The 5,573-nt window shown below is 41.6% G+C and overlaps 1 pseudogene; it reads right to left on the bottom strand.

Annotated features, from left to right (window-relative positions):
- Nucleotides 1-723: 723 nt before the first annotated feature.
- Nucleotides 724-926, bottom strand: LOC115522700 (annotated as a pseudogene).
- Between the last annotated feature and the right edge of the window lie 4,647 nt (nt 927-5,573).

The following is a 5,573-nucleotide window of genomic DNA, read 5'->3' as shown; positions in this document are numbered from 1 at the left end:
ATATTTTTCAAAATTTCAGTGCTTTTTCTTTTGTTTTAAGGTGGAAAGAATCTCAGCAGCCTTTGGGCTGCTACCGCTCTTTTACGTATAAGCTCAGTGAAGCCCCAGAGAACGGAATGACTTACTTACATTTACCTAGCAGAGACAGTGGGCCTGTTGAGCTTTCTTCCAGCCAAGAGCAAGAATTAATACGATTGCCCACATTCAATTAAATCCCAGTATAAATAAAAGAATCTAATGCTACACTAAATCTACTCTTGGTACCAGGTGGCAGATGTGAATGTGTTGTAAAAATTGACTGAACGGGTGGCAGGGGCCGTTTTGATCAAGAAGTATGACTGTCCTGACAGTTTTAATCCTTCATCTCTTGAATCATCCTAAAGTGCTAAAAATTCAACAGGGAGGGTGCATCAAAGAGGGAAGATGTGGAAGGTTTTAGTCCTGGAGGTAGGGCATTCGTAATAAAACACAGGATGACTTCAACTTCCAAAGAAATTATAAGTGGGAGCAATGAGGATTGGGGTGGCGTAAAAAACTGCTCAGTGCAAACCTCTGCCTATCAGAAGACCCATCCCAACAGAGCCAGTCCCAGGGAGGCCTAGAGTAGGGAGGGGAGAGTTGCTGACAAATAAGATAGGTCATAGTCCAGTGGAACAAAAAAGTTGATTTCAGAATATGGAACTTGAAAACAAGTAAAGAGGGAAAGAAAGGAAGATACTCACCTAGGGGTGCTGATGTTGTCATAGAAGTAATACACCTACTGCTTGGAAATATATACCATCTCAAGCAACTATCCGGAGCTTGATTTCCTGTAAGCATACAGGAAGTCTTGCCCCACATTTTACCTGCCTACTGGGTCTACTATTATATTAAACTGATAAGAACAGATACTACACTTGATCTTAGCCAAAAGGCCAAGAAGCGATGGGTCTACTATTATAAATGTGCTTAGGAGGTTAGAGCTGGCCATTCCTAGCCATACCCAATATTGCCACATACTATCCTCAAGAACAGTCATAATTCAGACTCACAGAACTTTAGAGTGAGAGGGACCCTAGAATAGGACTTCTATCCTTGGCACTATTGACATGTTGGGTCCAATAACGCTATGGGGGACTATCCTGTGCGCTAGAGGATGTTTTAGCGGCTTCCTCAGCTGCTATTCGCTAGTTGCCGGTAAGCAGCTCCCCAGTGGCGAGAAACAAACATGTTCGCCAGACATTGTCAGATGTTCCCTGGGTGGCAGAATCACCTCAGCTGAGAATTACTACCCTAGACAACTGTATCCAGCTTTCTCACATCTCACACCCATAGAAAATGAAAATATTTGAGTAGGACAATGAGTAAATGAGATGGAATCTGGAAATAGCTAAATAAACCTTGGTGAAAAAATGTATTATGCTTTATAAATTTACAGGAAACATAAAATACAAAATATTTAGGGAATGTTAAATATTAAATGTATAGAAGATTCTGAATAAAATCCAAAAATTTAAACGAGCAATTTGAACATACTTTTACTGACATAGCTTTTTACCAACAAATTATGCTCAATGTGGCTATTATATGCAGCTCTGTTCAAGCCATTTTAATGATGACCACTTCAAATCCTTGGCAACCTCTATCGGTAAGAAACTTCCTTTGTGCAAGTAGATGATAAAAATGTTAAAACCATTGTTTATCGTCACTTGAAGATTTGTAGTTTCTGGAATTAAAGACACCTACTAGCCTTTTTTCTTTTCTTATGCTGACAAATCAGTGTTTAAATCTCTTTATGATAAAGCAAAAATATTTCAAATTCACACTTCTAGATATCTTGTGTTTCAAAATAGTAATGAGAGGCTAATTAAAGGCATTGCACATGTACTGGAAGAGTGGTTGTCCTGCAACTAACACGGAAACCCCTAAATGGGCTTCTTGTCTGTCAGCAACAGAAGGACAAGAGAATCTGATGAATGTAAAGACAGAGATTCTGGGCTATCATTTATTGCTGGGCAGACCAGAAAGCCCCACCGTATACTCCCCACCAATCCGTCCCCAACTGGCTGCATCTTGGGCTGGGCGGGCTCCAATCCCTGGGCACTTGGCAATAAACTCCTTAGTGGTCCTCAGATTCTATCTAGGATGGTTAGTGGTTTGCTCTGAAGCTGGCTGCTGAGATGCCCAGGCCATCAAACACTTTTTTGGCCGCACACAGGGCATCATAGAACAACACATGGTAAATTTGGCTCACTGTGTCTCCTCTGGGAACCATGGGGGTGGCCTTTGAAGTCTTGCTCAGATTACTCCCCCAAGGAACCTGTGATAGACTTCTCTTGGTTAGAGGCACCTGGTCCCAGAACCTCAGTAACTCCAAATCCCACAGAGCATTCCGAGTGTTGAGAGACTCCATAATTTAGAGCATACTTAGAACCCATTGGTGGCACACTGTTGTAATACGGCACATAGGTTGGAAAACTCTGCCTTAGAGAATTCTTCCTTGTCCTAGTTTGAGGACGTGGTGGCCCAGAGAGCGGTATGACTCGTCCCACATCCCACACTAAGTTAATAACAGAGCTGGAACCGGAACTTAATTCTACTGGCTCCTGGCACCACAACCACGCAGATCCTTCATTGCTTTTCCTTATTTTTTCTCCCCCTCTCTTCCTTCCTCCCACTGACTCATTCACCACAAATTCTTCATGTGCCTAGCCTACCAGTCATAAACATTGGCTTGTACCATAGGGAAGGCAGCATTTCTTAAACTTTGGTCTAAGGATTTAAGAGTTTCTTAAACTTTGCTGTGCATAAGAATAAAATTGTAACAATAAGTGTATTTTGCTACTGTATCTTTGTGAAGAAAGTTGCAGCCAGGAGAGGAAAGGGTGAAGATTTGCAGTAGGAAGCATGAGGCGGTATTTCCACTATACTTCATCTAATTTCTTTGGCCGAGTCTAATGCTGAACACTAGAGCTTGGTGACTTCTAAGAAGACATAGTGACCCAAAGGCTACAAATATTTATGAGTTAAAACTAACAGATTAGTTTATCTGATGAAAGTCCAAATATCTGCTGAGGCTTCCCTTGTTTTGGGCAACCTGATTAGACGTACTTGTGTTAGATCCCCTACCCTCTGTCCCCAGAAAAAATGAGGTGGGTAGTGGACAAACAAGACAGAGAGAATGTGGTAATGGCCGCCTTTCTGAATGTAGGGTGTGGAGGGGTTGGAACACCTCTTAACAGTTATGGCCCTAGGAAGCCTATGAGGGAGTACATAATGCCAGCCCAGAAATGGGCTCATAAACATATTTTCACCCTGAATTAATCCTTTTCTTCTCAAAATCCTTTTACATAATTCTTATGCGTGTATGTGTGTGTCATTTTACATTGTTATACACCTGTTGTATGTACGGTGGATGGGAATGATGGCTACCATTTTACTACATGAAAAGAGTAGATGAAGAATCCCTGGTACCCACAACAAATACTGTGATATAAATATAAATATAAATACTTAATTATTTAATAAATACTTAATTATTTAATTATTTGTAATAATTTATATAAATATAAATACATATATACACACATATATATTTGAGCTTCATAAAAGCATTAATAGAAAGGTACAGTTGATATTTTTTTAATATTTATTTGTTTTTTTGATTTGAGTATAGCTGATACACAATGTTACATTAATTTTAGGTGTGCAATGTAGTGATTTAACAAGTTTATGCTGTATGCTATTTTTGCCACAAATGTAGCTGCCGTCTGTCTTGATACATCATCATTACAATATCATTGACCATATTTCCTATGCTATGCGTTTTATTCTGTGACTTATTCAATCCATAACTGGAAACCTGTATCTCCCACTCCTGTTCATCCATTTTGCCCATCCCTGCAAGCACCCCTCTCCTCTTTGGAAACCATTAGTTTGTTCTCTGTCTTTATAGGTCTAATTCTGCTTTTTGTTTTTTTTTTTTATATTCCACTTCGGAGTGGAATAATACAGTATTTGTCTTTCTCAGTCTTACTTATTTCACTTAGCATAATATTCTCTAAACCCATCCATGTTGTCTCAAATGGTGGGAGCCCATCCTTTTTTATGGCTGCATAATATTCCTGTGTGTGTGTGTGTGTGTGTGCACATACATACCACATCTTCCTTATCCATTCATCTTTAGATGGACATTTTGAGGAAATGAATATGCTGTGTAGCTTTGAACGGATTATTTTTCTCTCTGAGTTTCTGGGTTTAACAATTTTTTTTTAATGTTTATTTATTTACTTTTGAGAGAGAACCAGTTGGGGAGAGACACAGAGAGAGAGGGAGACACAGAATCTGAAGCAGGCTCCAGGCTCTGGGCCGTCAGCACCAAGCCTGGCACAGGGATTGAACTCATCAACCGTGAGATCTAACCTGAGCCGAAGACACATGCCTAACCGACTGAGCCACCCAGGTGACCCTCTGGGTTTTTTTTTAACCTATAAAATAGGGGGATTGGCATAGTCAATCTCATGATAACAATATATCATAATTGGCCCAAATTCTACAGCTAGCAAAGGACTTTAACCCAGATCTTCTTTCTCCAAATTCAGTGTAAGTCTTCCAAATCACATGTCTTATCAAAGAAGCTGACACTCAGAACAGCTAAGTAAAGTCCTCCCAGTCTTGCTCTATCTAGGGTAATAAGTCAAGAAACACTCACTGCACTGCTGTCCCTCCGAGAGCCAGGATCAGCTGTGTGGATGAACATCCCCCATCTGTGTGTTAGGGCTGCTCTGAGAAGGTCATCTGGCCCTGGCTATTCCCATGAACCTGCATGCTCAGAGTCTGAGAGTCAGGCCCTGGTGAGAGCACGGACAGCAGCAGTAGCCTGCCTGCAGGATGGCCCTCTGGGCCACAGCAGGCAAGCATCAGCTTGCTGGAACTTTAAGCCAATCACATCTGCATCCATTAGATTTTAGTTCCAGTTTTTTCTGCCTCGCTGCTTTGAAAGTGAGGAAGCAGTGCCTTCCTTGCAACGCCCAGCCGTCAGATATCAATCTTGGGTGGCATGGCGGAACAAGTCAAGCCTGTGAGTTAGGAGCCCTCATCCTAGTTCCAGATAGCTGTGTAGCCTTAGGGAAGTTATGTGACCTCTTTGAACCCCAGTTTCCCCCTCTTGAAAGCAAATACAGTTGGTCAAATAATCTCTAAGGCAACTTAGAGTTCTCAAACTTGCAACAGGCATGAAGAATCACTTGAGAAGCTTATTGAAATGCATAATGGTAGTGCTCCTGATCCCAGTGATTCTGATTCAGCAAGTTGAAATAGGACCCAGGGATCTGAATTATGTCTTAGAGAGAGAGAGAGAGAAAGAGAGAGAGAGAGAGAGCTTGAGTGGGGGAGAGAGGCAGAGGAAGAGAGAGAGAGAGAGAGAGAGAGAGAATCTTAAGCAGGCTCCGTGCTCAGGGCAGAGCCCAGTGTAGGGCTCCATCCCACAACCTTGGCATCATGACCTGAGCTGAAATCAAGAGTGGGACACTCAACCAACTGAGCCACCCAAGTGCCCCAGGAATCCAAATTTTTAATAACCTAAGTGATTCTGC

The sequence above is a fragment of the Lynx canadensis genome, chromosome C1 (genome assembly GCF_007474595.2).
Source record: "Lynx canadensis isolate LIC74 chromosome C1, mLynCan4.pri.v2, whole genome shotgun sequence".
Lineage (NCBI taxonomy): Eukaryota > Metazoa > Chordata > Mammalia > Carnivora > Felidae > Lynx > Lynx canadensis.
This window is presented reverse-complemented; position numbering and strand designations above follow the sequence as displayed.